Genomic DNA, 16,037 nt, shown 5'->3' on the forward strand with positions numbered 1-16,037 from the left:
TTCAATGGCCTCTTCACCAGTCCTGACCCATACACATTCACCATATCTCTTCTGCCAAGTTTGCTGACTTCCCAGAAGATGGATATCTCCTGATGGAGACTTTTTTGACACATGTTCAACATCACAATTCATTGGGAAAATGCAAGTCAAAACCACAAAGAGGTATCACCTCACAGCCATTAAGATAGCTAGTATTTAAGAAGAGAGAGAGAAAGAGAAAGAAAACAACTGTTGGTGAGGATGTGGAGAACTTGGAATCCTTATGCACTGCTGGCAGGAGTAGAAGATGGTGCAGCTACTGTAAAACACAGTATGGCAATTACTCAAAAAGCTAAACAAAATTACTATATGATCTAGAAACTTCATTCCAAGGTAGATACACAAAAGAATTGAAAGCAGGAACTCAAACAGATATTTGCACACTTGTGTTCATAGCAGCATTATTCCCACAACAGCCAAAGGTTGGAGGCCACCCAAATGTCATTTATAGATGAACAAACAAAATGTTGTCTATCCATACAATGGAATATTATTCAGCCTTGAAAAGGAAGGAAATTCTGACACACGCTTTACGGATGAACTTTGAGGACACTTTGTCTGTACAGTAAACCAGTCACAGAAAGACAAATACTGCATGATTCCACTTTTATGAGGTGCCTGAGGAGTCAAATTCAGAGACAAAAGGTAGAACGGTGCTTGCCAGGGGCAGGGGAGGGAGGATGAGGAGTTGCTGTTTAATGGCTGCAGAGTTCCAGCTGGGGAGATCACAAGGGTCTGGAGATGGTTGGTGGGGAATGTACTTAAATGCACACTTAAGGATGGTTAAAATGGTCAATTTTATGATGTGCATATTTTGTCATGATTTAAAAAACAGAACAGAAACATAAATAAAGCCTTTGTCCAGCACAAACAGCCCATTCACCTCGCGGCCTTAGAGCAGGGTTGGAGTTCAAAGAAAACCATGCCCCTCGTGGGGATGAGAACAGACTGGGCTCCGCCTTCTCCTGGAGACAAAGCTGCAGGGGCCAGAGGAAGGCAGGATTCAGGACTGTGGGCCAAACCAAGGGTGGGGGGCCTGTTCAGACCCACATTCTGGTGATGGCAGAGCAACTATATCTAACTCCAAAGAGAGAAAAGGGGAAAGAAAAAGCTCCGGGGCTCTCCTATCAAACAAGGTCCTCCCCTTCCTGACTTCCCAGATCAGCGCCACAATGGCCATTCCCTGGTGGCCAAGCCACAGTCCCCATCCCCACTGCTCCCAATCTCTTGCCCCCATTTCAGTCAGACCCCAAAGCGGTCAATTCTATCTCCAGGCATCTATCAATATGCACCATTCATCTGCACCCCATCAACCCTCATCCTGACTGCTCTTAGAGCCTCCTCACTGCTCCCACTCCCGATATCACCCCTTTCCAAACCACTCTCCCTACAAGGAATCCAAAGCCCTGAATAATGCCCCACCCTGGGGATCCAATCTGAAGATGGCAGAGGAGTAGGGTCCCCAAGTCACCTGTCCCCGCCAACTTACCTAGATAACTTTCAAATCATCCTGAAAACCTAAAATTCGGCCTGAGATTTAAAGAGAGACCAGCTGGAATGCTACAGTGAGAAGAGTTCGCGCTTCTATCAAGGTAGGAAGACAGAAAAATAAAGAAATAAAAAAGCATCCAAGGGGGAGGGGCCCCCGAGGAGCCAGGCTAAGGCCCTGAGGCTAGTGCCCCCAGGACAGGAAGGCCCAGTCCCGGAGAAGCAGGAGCTTTACCAGTCTTACTGGACGGAAAGGCGCTCACAGGAAGCTCAGGCAGGATCCCAGGAGGGGCAGGGGGGCCTCCAGTCCCCCGGGGTCCCTAACAGAGGAGGGGCGCCCGGGGAGAGCGCGCCGCACACCGCGGGGCCCAGCTCGGTAAAGGGCTGGAGCGCCCGGCGGGGCCCCGGGAGCAGCTCGGCGGCGGCTCCGGGCGGAGGGGGCTGCGCCCTGCTGCCTTGGGGAGCTGCGCCCCGGGAGTGCGATCCAGCAGCGCAGGCCCCGGATCCCAGGGCGCCGGGGGACACCGCCCACGATACTGGGCTCCCCCCTGGGACAGGCGGAGCAGGGGAGGGCACAGGACAGCGAGGGCGCTCCTGCCCCGGGCGCCCTCCAAGCTGTGCAGATCAGCGCCCCCCGCCCCTGGGAGCATCCAGACCATTGTGGACTGGGAGTTGTGGGTGGTTACTAGGGGAGCTGACTCCAGGGCTGGAGCGCTGACCACCACCAGTGTTGCTGTTCCTCCTGGTGTCACCCTGTGCCTGGGACGGAGCGGGATTGGGGGGGGGGGGGTGTTGCCAGGGAACAGGGGCCTCACAGGATAAACAGCTCCCACTGAGCCGTGCACACACCTGAGAATCAGCACAGCAGGCCCCTCCCCCAGAAGACCAGCGGGAAGGACAGGGGAAGAGCAAGTTCTTGACCGAGCAGTGCTGGAAAGCTCCAGGGAGAGGTCGAGGGATTTCCACCCCCTCCTTGTTTTTGTTTTTGTTTTCTTTTCTTTTTTTACTTCCTTTTTCCAGTACAACTCGTTTTTAGCCACTCTGCACTGAGCAAAATGACTAGAAAGAACTCACCACAAAGGAAAGAATCAGAAACAGTACTCTCTGCCACAGAGTTACAGAATTCGATATCAGAAAGCCAGTTCAGAAGCACAATTATAAAGCTACCGGTGGCTCTGGAAAAAAACAAAAGGATTCAAGAGAATTCATGACTGCAGAATTTATATCTAATCAGGCTGAAATTAAAAATCAATTAAATAAGATGCAATCCAAACTGGAGGTCCTAACAACGAGGGTTAATGAGGTAGAAGAAAGACTGAGTGACATAGAAGACAAGTTGATGGCAAGGAAGGAAGCTGAGGAAAAAAGAGAAAAACAATTAAAAGACCATGAGGAAAGGTTAAGGGAAATAAATGACAGCCTCAGAAGGAAAAATCTACATTTAATTGGGGTTCCAGAGGGTGCCAAAATGGACAGAGGACCAGAAAGTGTATTTGAACAAATCATAGCTGAGAACTTCCCTAATCTGGGAAGGGAAACAGGCATTCAGATCCAGGAGATAAAGAGATTCCCCCACTAAAATCAATAAAAACTGTTCAACACCTCAACATTTAATAGGGAAACTTGCAAATTCCAAAGATAAAGAGAAAATCCTTAAAATAGCAAGAGACAAGAGATCCCTATCTAATATGGGAAGAACTATTAGATTAACAGCAGACCTCTCCACAGAGACCTGGCAGGCCAGAAAGGGCCAGCAGGATATATTCAGGGTCCTAAATGAGAAGAACATGCAGCCAAGAATACTCTATCCAGCAAGGCTCTCACTCAGAATAGAAGGAGAGATAAAGAGCTTCCAAGATAGGCAGAAACTGAAAGAATATGTGACCACCAAACCAGCTCTGCAAGAAATATTAAGGGGGACTCTGTAAAAGAAAGAGGAAGCCCAAAGAAATAATCCACAAAAAGAGGGACTGAATACGTATTATGATGATACTAAATTCATATCTTTCAATACTAACTCTGAACGTGAATGGGCTTAATGATCCCATCAAAAGACACAGGGTTTCAGACTGGATAAAAAAGCAAGACCCATCTGTTTGCTGTCTACAAGAGACTCATGTGAGACCTAAGGAAACCTACAGCTTGAAAATGAAAGGTTGGAGAACCATTTATCCTTAAAATGCTCCTCAAAAGAAAGCAGGGGTAGCAATCCTCATACCAAATAAATTAAAGTTTATCCAAAAGACAGTAGTAAGAGATGAAGAGGGACACTATATCATACTTAAAGGATCTATTCAACAAGAGGACCTAGCAATCATGAATATTTATGCCCCTAATGTGGGAGCTGCCAAGTATATCAATCAATTAATAACCAAAGAAAAGACATACTTAGATAATAATACACTAACACTGGGAGACTTCAACACGGCACTTTCTGCAAATGACAGATTTTCTAAGCACAACATCTCCAAAGAAACAAGAGCTTTAAATGATACACTGGACCAGATAGATTTCACAGATATCTACAGAACTTTACATCCAAACGCAATTGAATACACATTCTTCTCAAGTGCACATGGAACTTTCTCCAGAATAGACCACATACTGGGTCACAAATCAGGTCTTAACCGATTCCAAAGGATTGGGATTGTCCCCTGCATATTTTCAGACCATAATGCTTTGAAACTTGAACTCAATCACAAGAAGAAACTTGGAAGAAATTCAAACACGTGGAGATTAAAGACCATCCTGCTAAAAGATGAAAGGGTCAACCAGGAAATTATAGAAGAATTAAAAAGATTCACGGAAACTAAGGAGAATGAAGATACAACTGTTTAAAATCTTTGGGATACAGCAAAAGCAGTCCTGACAGGGAAATACATCCCAATACAATCATTCCTCAAAAAATTGGAAAAAAACTCAAAACACAAGCTAACTTCACACCTAGAGGAACTGGAGAAATAACAGCAAATAAAACCTACACCAAGGAGAAGAAGAGGGTTAATAAAGATTTGAGCAGAACTCGGGATCCCTGGGTGGCGCAGCGGTTTGGCGCCTGCCTTTGGCCCAGGGCGCGATCCTGGAGACCCAGGATCGAATCCCACATCAGGCTCCCGGTGCATGGAGCCTGCTTCTCCCTCTGCCTGTGTCTCTGCCTCTCTCTCTCTCTCTCTGTGACTATCATAAATAAATAAAAATTAAAAAAAAAAAAAAAAAAAGATTTGAGCAGAACTCAATGAAATAGAGACCACAAGAACTGTGGAACAGATCAACAAAACCAGGAGTTGGTTCTTTGAAAGAATTCATAAGATAGATAAACCATTAGCCAGCCTTATTAAAAAGAAAAGGGAAAAAAGACTCAAATTAATAAAATCATGAATGAAAAAGGAGAGATCACCACCAATACTAAGGAAATACAAATGATTTTAAAAACATATTTATGAGCAGCTATACGCCAATAAATTAGGCAATCTAGAAGAAATGGATGCATTTCTGGAAAACCACAAACTACCAAAACTAGAACAGGAAGAAATAGAAAAGCTGAACAGGCCAACAACCAGGGAGGAAATGGAAGCAATCATCAAAAAGCTCCCAAGACACTAAAGTCCAGGGCCAGATGGCTTCCCAGGGGAATTCTATCAAACGTTTAAAGAAGAAACAATACCTATTCTACTAAAGCTTTTCTGAAAGATAGAAAGGGATGGAGTACTTCCAAACTTGTTCTATGAGGCCAGCATCACCTTAATTCCAAAACCAGACAAAGAGCCCACCAAAAAGGAGAATTATAGATCTATATCCCTGATGAACATGGATGCAAAAATTCTCAACAAGATACTACCCAATAGGATCCAACAGTACATTAAGAAGATTATTCACCACGATCAAGTGGGATTTATCCCCAGGATGCAAGGCTGGTTCAACACTTGTAAAGCAATCAACGTGATAGATCATGTCAGCAAGAGAAAAAACAAGAACCATATGATCCTCTCAATAGATGCAGAAAAAGCATTTGACACAATACAGCATCCATTCCTGATCAAAACTCTTCAGAGTGTAGGGATAGAGGGAACATTCCTCAGCATCTTAAAAGCAATCTATGAAAAGCCCACAGCAAATATCATTCTCAATGGGGAGACACTGGGAGCCTTTCCCCAAAGATCAGGAACAAGACAGGGATGTCCACTCTCACCACTGCTATTCAATATAGTACTAGAAATCCTAGCCTCAGCAATCAGGCAACAAAAAGAAATAAAAGGCATTCAAATTGGCAAAGAAGAAGTCAAACTCTTCCTCTCTGCAGATGACATGATACTGTACATAGAAAACCCAAAAGACATATATTGATCTCTGTACAGGGAAAAAAAAAAAGAAAGAAAACCCAAAAGACTCCACCCCAAAATTGCTAGAACTCATGCAGCTATTTGGCAGTGTGGCAGGATGCAAAATCAATGTCCAGAAATCAGTGACATTTCTATACACTAACAATGAAACTGAAGAAAGAGAAATTAAGGAGTCAATCCCATTTACAATTGCACCCAAAAGCATAAGATACCTAGGAATAAACCTAACCAAAGAGGTAAAGGATCTATACCCTCAAAACTACAGAACACTTCTGAAAGAAACTGAGGAAGACACAAAGAGATGGAAAAATATTCCATACTCATGGATTGGAAGAATTAATATTGTGAAAATGTCAATGTTACCCAGGGCAATTTACACGTTTAATGCAATCCCTATCAAAATACCATGGACTTTCTTCAGAGAGTTGGAACAAATCTTCTTAAGATGTGTGTGGAATCAGAAAAGACCCCGAATAGCCAGGGGAATATTGAAAAAGAAAGCCAGAGCCGGGGGCATCACAATGCCAGATTTCAGGTTGTACTACAAAGCTGTGATCATCAAGACAGTGTGGTACTGGCAGAGAAACAGACACATAGATCAATGGAACAGAATAGAGAACCCAGAAATGGGCCCTCAACGCTATGGTCAACTAATATTCAACAAAGCAGGAAAGACTATCCACTGGAAAAAGGACAGTCTCTTTAATAAATGGTGCTGGGAAAATTGGACAGCCACGTGCAGAAGAATGAAACTGGACCATTCTCTTACACTAGACACAAAGATAAACTCAATATGGATGAAAGATCTAAATGTGAGACAAGATTCCATCAAAATCCTAGAGGAGAACACAGGCAACACCCTTTTTGAACTTGGCCACAGCAACTTCTTGCAAGATATATCTATGAAGGCAAGGGAAACAAAAGCAAAAATGAATTATTGGGACTTCATCAAGATAAAAATCTTCTGCACAGCAAAATAAACAGTCAACAAAACTAAAAGACAACCTACAAAATGGGAGAAGACATTTGCAAATGGCATATCAGAGAAGATATTTGCAAATGGCTAGTATCCAAGATCTATGAAGAACTTATTAAACTCAACACCAAAGAAACAAACAATCCTATCATGAAATGGGCAAAAGACATGAACAGAAATCTCACAGAGGAAGACATAAACATGGCCAACACGCACATGAGAAAATGCTCCGCATCACTTGCCATCAGGGAAATACAAATCAAAACCACAATGAGATACCACCTCACACCAGTGAGAATGGGGAAAATTAACAAGACAGGAAACCACAAATGTTGGAGAAGATGGGGAAGAAAGGGGAACCCTCATGCACTGTTGGTGGGAATGTGAACTGGTGCAGCCACTCTGGAAAACTGTGTGGAGGTTCCTCAAAGAGTTAAAAATAGACCTGCCCTATGACCCAGCAATTGCACTGTTGGGGATTTACCCCAAAGATACAGATGCAGTGAAATGGCAGGACACTTGCACCCCGATGTTTCTAGCAGCAATGGCCACAATAGCCAAACTGTGGAAGGAGCCTCGGTGTCCATCGAAAGATGAATGGATAAAGAAGATGTGGTTTATGTATACAATGGGATATTACTCAGCCATTAGAAACGACAAATACCCACCATTTGCTTTGATGTGGATAGAACTGAGGGTATTATGCTGAGTGAAGTAAGTCAATCAGAGAAAGACAAACATTATATGGTCTCATTCATTTGGGGAATATAAGAAATAGTGAAAGGGAATAAAGGGGAAAGGAGAGAAAATGAGTGGGAAATATCAGTGAGGGTGACAGAACATGAGAGACTCCTAACTCTGGAAAACAAACAAGGGGTGGTGAAAAGGGAGGTGGGGGAGGTTGGGGTGACTGGGTGACAGACACTGAGAGGGGCACTTGACGGGATGAGCGCTGGGTGTTATGCTATATGTTGGCATATCAAAGTCCAATAAAAAAAATACATACAAAAAAATAAAATTAAAAATGCCCCACCCTGATCCAGAGTGTTCCAGGATTTCCTGATCACCTCAGCAGAGCTGGCTCTAAAGGAAGACATGCAAGACTGTCACATACTGGGACCTCAGTTCTAAATGGCCTCATGACTTGTCTCCTTGGACTCCAGTTATACTGGGCTTCTCTGAGTAGATCAAATGGGCCATTTCTAACCCTTTGCACATTCTTTGACCCCTCCACAGGGTGTTGGATCTGTGTCTCCTTGCCTGCTGGTCCATGCCCAACAGGATAGAGTTGGTGTGCAATCCCAAGCCCAGATAAAAAAAAAAACACCACACCAACTTCACCAGTGCCCTGGAACACATACTCCTTAAGTCTCCAGCTGCCATGGAGCAGTCCATATAGCCTGGCTCACTCCTCTGTAAAGAAGCCAACACTGACCATGTTAAAATGGTCTGGAGAGGCCCTGAGACCACATGGAAAGAAAGGGAGAGACCCCAGCTCTCCTGTTCCAGCTCCTACTTCTGGCTGCCTGAGCCAGAACCATTTCACCAAGCCATTGCCAGATTGATTCCTCACCCACAAGACCATGAGAGATAATAAAGTGATTGCTGCTGTTACTTTAAGCCACTAAGCTTCAGAGTAGTTTGTGACAGAGCAAGAGATGACTGGAACTCTCTCTTTCCGCCAACCTTCCATTCCCTGTCCACTCTCGCCCTCTCCCTGCCAGCTTCCTCTTGTCTAACTTCTGTGTACCCTGGGGCCCTCCAACTTAGACTGCATCTTCTTGGAGGCTGTGACCACCGCCCTCGCTCCTTCCTGACCAGGCACCTCACTTTCCATGGCTGCTGGTCTGTGTGCTTCCCCCATTACAGCATAGATTATAATTGCCTGTTTAACTGTCTCCCTCACCTACTCAACGGTCAGTTTTGGAGAGAGGGATTTTGCCTACATCATCATCTGCATCATTGATGCCTAGCACCACTCTACCCTTGGTGCGAGATCCAAGGTAGGCAACAGGTGAACATCACTTAATTCAGTGGTATTCTTATTTTATTTTATTTATTTTATTTTATTTTAATATTTTATTTATTCAAGTAATCTCTACACCCACCATGGGGCTTGAGCTCACGACCTCAAGATCAAGAGTCCCATGGTCCTCCAACTGAGCCAGCCAGATGCCCCAGGGATTCTTATTTTAAATAGAAGTGTTGAAGCCAGTGAAAAGGATCTTTTGGGAAAGCAACTCATGCCATCTTGATCTTATTTCCTTACCTTCCCAACTAGTTGTTGACACCATGTGGATGAGTCAACCCACTCCCAAACCAGAGCAGGCACTCTGCTCTCCTGACCCTGTAGGAGGAGCAGCTGGGCAGGCTGTGCCCCACAAATGGGGTCTCAGGGACCTGAGGCCCAAGAACAGATGTCCCACAATGTATCCCATAAGTCAGCATTCACATTTAACTAATTTTCTTTGATGAGAAATTCACACCTGCCAACAAAAGGAGGCCAACGGCTTGCCTGGTGCTCACATCAACATCCAAAACTCAAATTAGAAACCAACTATTATTTGGTTTGGTGATGATGAAATGATGAGGATATTAGACAAATTGCATTAAATGAAAGCAATGAGTGGACCTGAACTCTGTGTTTATTGACATGGGAGGACTCAGCACCAGACCCCAGTCTTCTGAAGTATTTCACCATGTTTGGCTGCCAAGTGGGAAGGCCAGGCTGGTTTAGATGGGGTTTAACTCTTAAGGAACTGAAGGAAAGTCAAGGTTGTCCTCCTTCAGGACAAGGAGGATAAATTCACTTGGTTCTCCTCTTCTCATTTCCCCTCAATCCAATGAAACTGTCTCGTTTTAGTTCCATAGATGGAGCAATAAGTATTATGACAGGGAAAAAAATGACTCTAAAAGACAAATAACATCACGACCTAAAATACCTACACATCCAGTTTAACTCTGTAGATAGGATTTTAATATATTTTTTTAAAATTTTATTTATTTAGTCATGAGAAACAGAGAGGAGAGAGAGAGAGAGGCAGAGACATAGGCAGAGGGAGAAGCAGGCTCCATGCATGGAGGCTGACGTGGGACTCGATACCGGGACGCCAGGATCACGCCCTGGGCTGAAGGCAGCGCTAAGCCGCTGAGCCACCTGGGCTCCCCCTAGGATTTTAATATTATCAAGCTTGGAAGAGCTTTAGAAATCCTAGAGGAGACACTGCTTGACATCTTCACATCTCAATTTCTCTAAGAGGTTTTGAAGTAAGGTGACTCCAAAGTTTCTTGGGAAGTCAGATCAGCGACTAAGAAGGCCCTAAAAGTCTCAACAGCTGCCTTTGGGTGCATTCTTGAGGCTTTAAGAAGTTAAAATTAGAAGACCCCAGCTAAGAACATTAGTTAAAGGCCCCCCTTACCACACCATCTCCCCAGAGCATGTTATTATGCTGATAGGTCCAGTCCAGGGAGAGACCTTTCCCTGTCTGCACTCTGCAGGAGAGATAGAGAAGGCAAGGCAGAAGCCACCAGAAGCAGAGGGAAGGAAGAGAGAAGCTGTATGCTATTCCCCCCCACAATTCCCACAACATATTTGAATATAATCTGAATCTTCCAAAAGATATAATCTTTTGGCAAATCTTCCATCTTTTGGCAAAAGATGCTAAGAAAAAGAATTTTTCTATATAAATCTGAGTGCCCTTATTGCTGGCCCTGGGGGAGATTTGCTAAGTCCAAAAGGACTTTCAGTATAGCTCCCTTTTCTGTGCCACCTGAGCAGGGACTTCTGTCTGCCACTTGAGCAGGAACCCCAGCAAGCCAGAAGAGATGTGTCCCTCTAAGGTATGTCAGTAGGCCCATCCAACTTGGCCATCTTTATTTAAATCAAGAATCTTTGGGATTTTTTTAATGAAAACTTGGTATTAACAGAAATCTTCTTAAAAATAATTTTATCATATTTCATGAATGACCTCCTAACTGAATTTACCAAACATTGAAATGAAGCATTACCACTACTAAGCTACATGTTGTGAAAGCATGCCTCATCTGCCTCTCCTGTGGCAGCAGGGATTCCTCTACATTAAGCAGCAATTTTAGACACTGGACAGCAAGAAGCATAGGACTGTGATCCTGAAGAGAAGGGAAACAGATAAGGTGAACCCCAAGATTTCACCAGTTTATTGTCCAAAGGCAATTCCCAGGCTGGATTTCAGGAACGGCAGTCTGGCTTTTGGGTACAGAGATCAAAGTTTCAAGAGACCAAGAAAGCCAGAATTTTTAGGGTAGAGTACTAGAGAGGAGGGGCCTGTACAGAAGGAAAGCTCTGGAAATCTGCAAAAGGGATCCCCTCAAGTCTTTGGCCAAGTATAAATACACATATGTTTGAGAGAAAACTACCAATGCCAGGAAAAGAATCACCAGAAATTCATAGATGGAACACTTCTCAGAGCTCATACAAAGTAGAGACAGTTCATCTCCCACTAATTAGAGTGGAAATGCCTCCCACGACACAGGGCATTATATGGAATTTTCGGGGGAACATCACCTTAATAGTGGAGTGAAATGACTCTTAGAATAAAGACTTACTAGACCTGCCCTTAAAAAGCTGGTAGGTGGGGTGCCTGGATGGCTCAGTCAGTTAAGTAGCCAACTCTTGATTTTGGCTCAGGTCATGATCTCAGGATCCTGGGATTGAGCCTCAAATCAGGCTCCACACTCAGTGAGAGTCTGCTTGAGGATTCTCTCTCCTCCCTCGCCCCTTCTGCTGCACTCTCTGTCTCTCTCTGTCTCTCTCTCTCTCTTTTTCTCTTGCACGTGCGTGCTCCCCCTCTAAGATAAATGAATCTTAAAAAAAAAAAAAAAGCTAGACAGCAAGCCTCTAAAGCTACCATGACCAATATGATAGCCACTAGCCAAACATGGCTATTTAATACTATTCACTAGCCATATAGGAAGTGCCTATCATTTTGAACAACAGAGATTATAGAATGTTTTCTCATCAAAGTAAGTTCCAAAGGATCCAATGGATTCCAAGTAACTTAGCTACTTACCAGACAAAACCTAATTCCATTTAAAGGGATGCAGTAAAATCCAGGCAACCAACAATACGAAAATCACAATATTCACTATTCAATCAAATATTACCAGGCATGCAAAAAAGTAGAAAAATATGATTCATAACAGGGGTGGGGTGATCATTCAATAGAAACAGACTCTGAAATGAAAGGAATAGTGGATGAGCAGATAAGGACACTAAGCAGCTATTCTAAATATATTATATATATTCTAGTATGCAGAGAAAAACGTGAGGGTAATGAGGAAAGAGATGTAAGATATACAAAATTACCCAATGGAGCTTCTAAAGTTGAAAAATACAATAGCAGGACACCTGGGTGGCTCAGCGGTTGAGCATCTGCCTTTGGCTCAGGGCATGATCCTGGGGTCCTGGGACTGAGTCCCACATCGGGGTCCCTCTGGGGAGCCTGCTTCTCCCTCCGCCTGTGTCTCTGCCTCTTTCTCTGTGTCTCTCATGAATAAATAAATAAAATCTTTAAAAAAAATACAAGAGCTTAAGTGAAAAATACACTGGATGAGTGAAAATCAGATTATATAATCAGAAGAAAATATTAGTGAACTAGAAGATATAGCAATGGAAACTGTGCCAAATACGCTACAGAAAAAGACTTTAAAAAATTAACAGAGCATCAGCAATTTGTGGGACAATATCAAGAAGTTTAACATACATTTATTTGAAATGCTTTTTTTTAAAGAGAGAAGACAAACATTGAAGGAATAATGATTGCTTTTTCCCAAATTTGGTAATAAATATCAACCCAAAGATCCAAGAAATTCAACAAACCCCAAGCAGAATAAATCTAAAGAAAACCATGCCAATCAATGGGATTTTTAAAAATTTTAATTCCAGTTAGTTAACATACAGTGTAATATTAGTTTCAGGTGTACAATATAGTGATCCAACATCTCCATACATCCCCCAAGGCTCATCACAAGTACGCTTCTTAATCCCTATCACCTATTTCATCCAACTCTCCCCACCCCCCTTCTGGTAGCCATCAGTGTGTTCTCTGTAGTTAAGAGTTTGTTTCTTGGTTTATCTCTCTCTCTTTTTCCTTTGTTCCTTTTTTGTTGTTGTTTCTTAAATTCCACATATGAGTGAAATCCTATGATATTTGTCTGTTTCTAACTGATTTATTTCAGTAAGATAATACTTTCTAGCTGGCAAAGTTTCACTCTTTCTAACGTCTGCATAATATTCCATTATATATACCATATCTTCTTTATCCATTCACAATCAATGGACATTTGGGCTGCTTTCATAGTTTGGCTATTGCAAATAATGCTGTTATAAACATAGGGGTGCATGTATCCCTTCTGTTTAGTGTTTTTGTATTTTTGTGTAAATACCCAGCAGTGGGATTGCTGGATCATAGGGTAGCTCTAAAGAATTATAATTTGTGGGTAAATAGGTGGGTAAATTTAAAAGACTTTTATCTTATATTTACTATAGTTAAGGGGTACCTGGGTGGCTTAAGTGGCCAACTCTGATTTCAGCTCAGGTCATGATCTCAGGGTCATGAGATCCAGCCCTGCACCAGGCTCTGTGCTCAGCACAGTCAGCCTGGGATTCTCTCTCTCCCTCTGCCCCTCCCCCCACTCATGCAAGTATGTGTGCATGCGCGTGCACTCTCTCTCTCTCAAATAAGTAAATAAAATCTTTAAAAAAAAAAAAGATAGCTGTTTAAAACAAAAATAATGGCAGTGCGGTGTTGGGTGCACAGCATGAGCAGAAGTAAAATATATGTCCACAGTAGCACAAAGGATGAAAGAAGGCAAAAGGAAGAATGCTGCTGTCAGGTTCTTATGCTATAGGAGAGGCAAGATAATCTCTTTTTTGAGAAAGAGAGAGAGAGATAGAGAGAGAGATTATGCTCATGTGCATGAGCAGGGGAAAGCGCAGAGGGAGAGACAGAATCTTAAGCAGGCTCCACGCCCAATGTGGAGTCCAATGCAGGGCTCAATCTCACAGCCCTGAGATCATGAACTGAGCCAAAATCAACAGTTGGACACTTAACCAGCTGAGCCACCCAGGCGCCCCAGGATAACCTTATTATTATAAGTTAAAGATCATATTGCAAACCTTCAAGCAACCATTAAAAAATAAAATGAGATGGAACTAATAAGCCAATAGTAGAGTAAAATGAATGGATATCATTCAGCAAGAAGCATGAATAAACTTAAGTTACACATAGAAACACAGATAACTTACTGATTTAATGTTCACAGGAATAAAATCAACTGGCAAAAGAATAAAAAATTTAAAAAAAACTGAAGTGGACATAGTCATATCAATCAGAGTAGATTTTACAATAAGGAATAACTAGAAATCTTTCATAATAATAAAGGGGCCAATTAATCAAGAGGACATAACAATCCCAAATGTGTATGCATCTAATAACAGAACTCTAAAGTAAATGAATCAAATTAAAGTCACAATGAAATAGCACGACCTACCCATCAGATTGGCAGAATAAGAAATCCCAACGATTCCAAGCCTTGGCAAGGACACAGAGTGATGGGAATTCTCATACACTGCTTGTGAGAATACAAATTCATACAAACACTGTATTATCTATATGTTGATGTGTAAGAAAATAACACAAAACTTAGTGGCTTAAAACAAATGTTTATTTTCTCACTGAATATCACAGGTCACAAATGCAGGAGCGAAGACATGGTTTAGCTGCATTTCTCTCATGAAATTGAGTCAAGATGTCCATTAGGGCTACATTCCCATGACTTTCCTCAGTCAAGGAGTCTGAGAGGATGTAGAGGACCCTCCTCACCCCATCCTCCAGAAGGGAGCCCCTGAAGACTTGCAATGAAAGCATGCCAGGGTAGTAAAAACACAACTTATCCCCATCCCACAAAGACTCACCACAGGCATTACTGACAAGAGACCCCACTTGTGAGGAGCTCGGGCAGGGCCTGGAATCAGGATGCCTGGACTTACATCCCCACTGGACCACGTACTCAGTGATTGAGCAGGTAACTGTAACTCTGACCCTCAGTATCTTTGTCTATAAAATGGAGATCATTCTAATCCCAGTCTCATATGATGATAATGAGGATTAGGTGAGTTACTACCTGTAAAGCACTTAGCCCATTACCTAAAACCAAGTGCTCATCCATCTGGTTCCCTCCACCACAACCCCACACTGCTCAACAGAAGCCGCACAGCCTGGCTGGGCCCTCCAAGGACTGGGTCCTCCCCTGCACACCCACAGCTCCCATTCCTGGATGCTGAGCTCATTCGTTGGCTGCTTCCCCCCACCAAGCAGGCCTGAAAAAGCTGCAAGAGGAAAGCCTCCAGGAGTGCAGGGCCACACAGCACCAGGGGGGACTGCTCCTGATTCTGCTGTAGCTGCACTTCCAGCCTTGCACACACAGGAACGGCTCGGGTTTAATAAAGGATAATTCCTAGACTGCGAGACTGAAGGGGAATTGGATTCAGATGACAAAGCAAATGCAGCTTAATTGGAAAAAAGTTACTCCCTCCTTCCTCAACCCCCACCCCCCCAGTGCAGCCCTGCTCCTGAGGCAGAACCAGAGATACTGCCAGATGGGCGGCCCAGCCAGAGCTCTGCTTCTGGGATGGTGTCCTGGGCTCGAGCTCTGGCCCTAGGCAGAGAATTTCCTTGAGCTCCCTGTGAGAAGTGGTCACTGAGGAAAGGAGGCTGATGCTCTGCCCAAAGCTCCTGGGACAGGCCCTGATCTTTACAGTGCCTGTGTCGGAAAAGCCAGATGTCGGAAGGATTCAGGCTCCTATCAGCTCCCCAACCCCCCATCAGGGCTCCTCAGCCTGTCTCTTTCCACTCCTCCATCCTCCCTAGGCATGGGGACTTCTTACTGCTCTTCTAATGCTGCAGCCCCAGGGCCTTTGCACTGGCTACCCTGGCAGTTTCCTTTGCTATGAATGTTCTTCTCCAGATGATCACCTGGCTCCTTCATTCCCCTCCTTTAAGTCTTCACCTTCTGGATCAGCCTGCTCTGACTATCTTGCTGTCTGCCAAAACCTACCCAGTGCCCACCTCATGCCAAGCCCCCCTCCCTTATTCCTCTTTGCTACTTTTCTCACATGTGTATCACCCACTAACATTCCATGTAATTTAGGATTA

The sequence above is a fragment of the Canis lupus genome, chromosome 28, assembly GCF_011100685.1.
Source record: "Canis lupus familiaris isolate Mischka breed German Shepherd chromosome 28, alternate assembly UU_Cfam_GSD_1.0, whole genome shotgun sequence".
In the NCBI taxonomy this organism is placed as follows: Eukaryota; Metazoa; Chordata; class Mammalia; order Carnivora; family Canidae; genus Canis; species Canis lupus.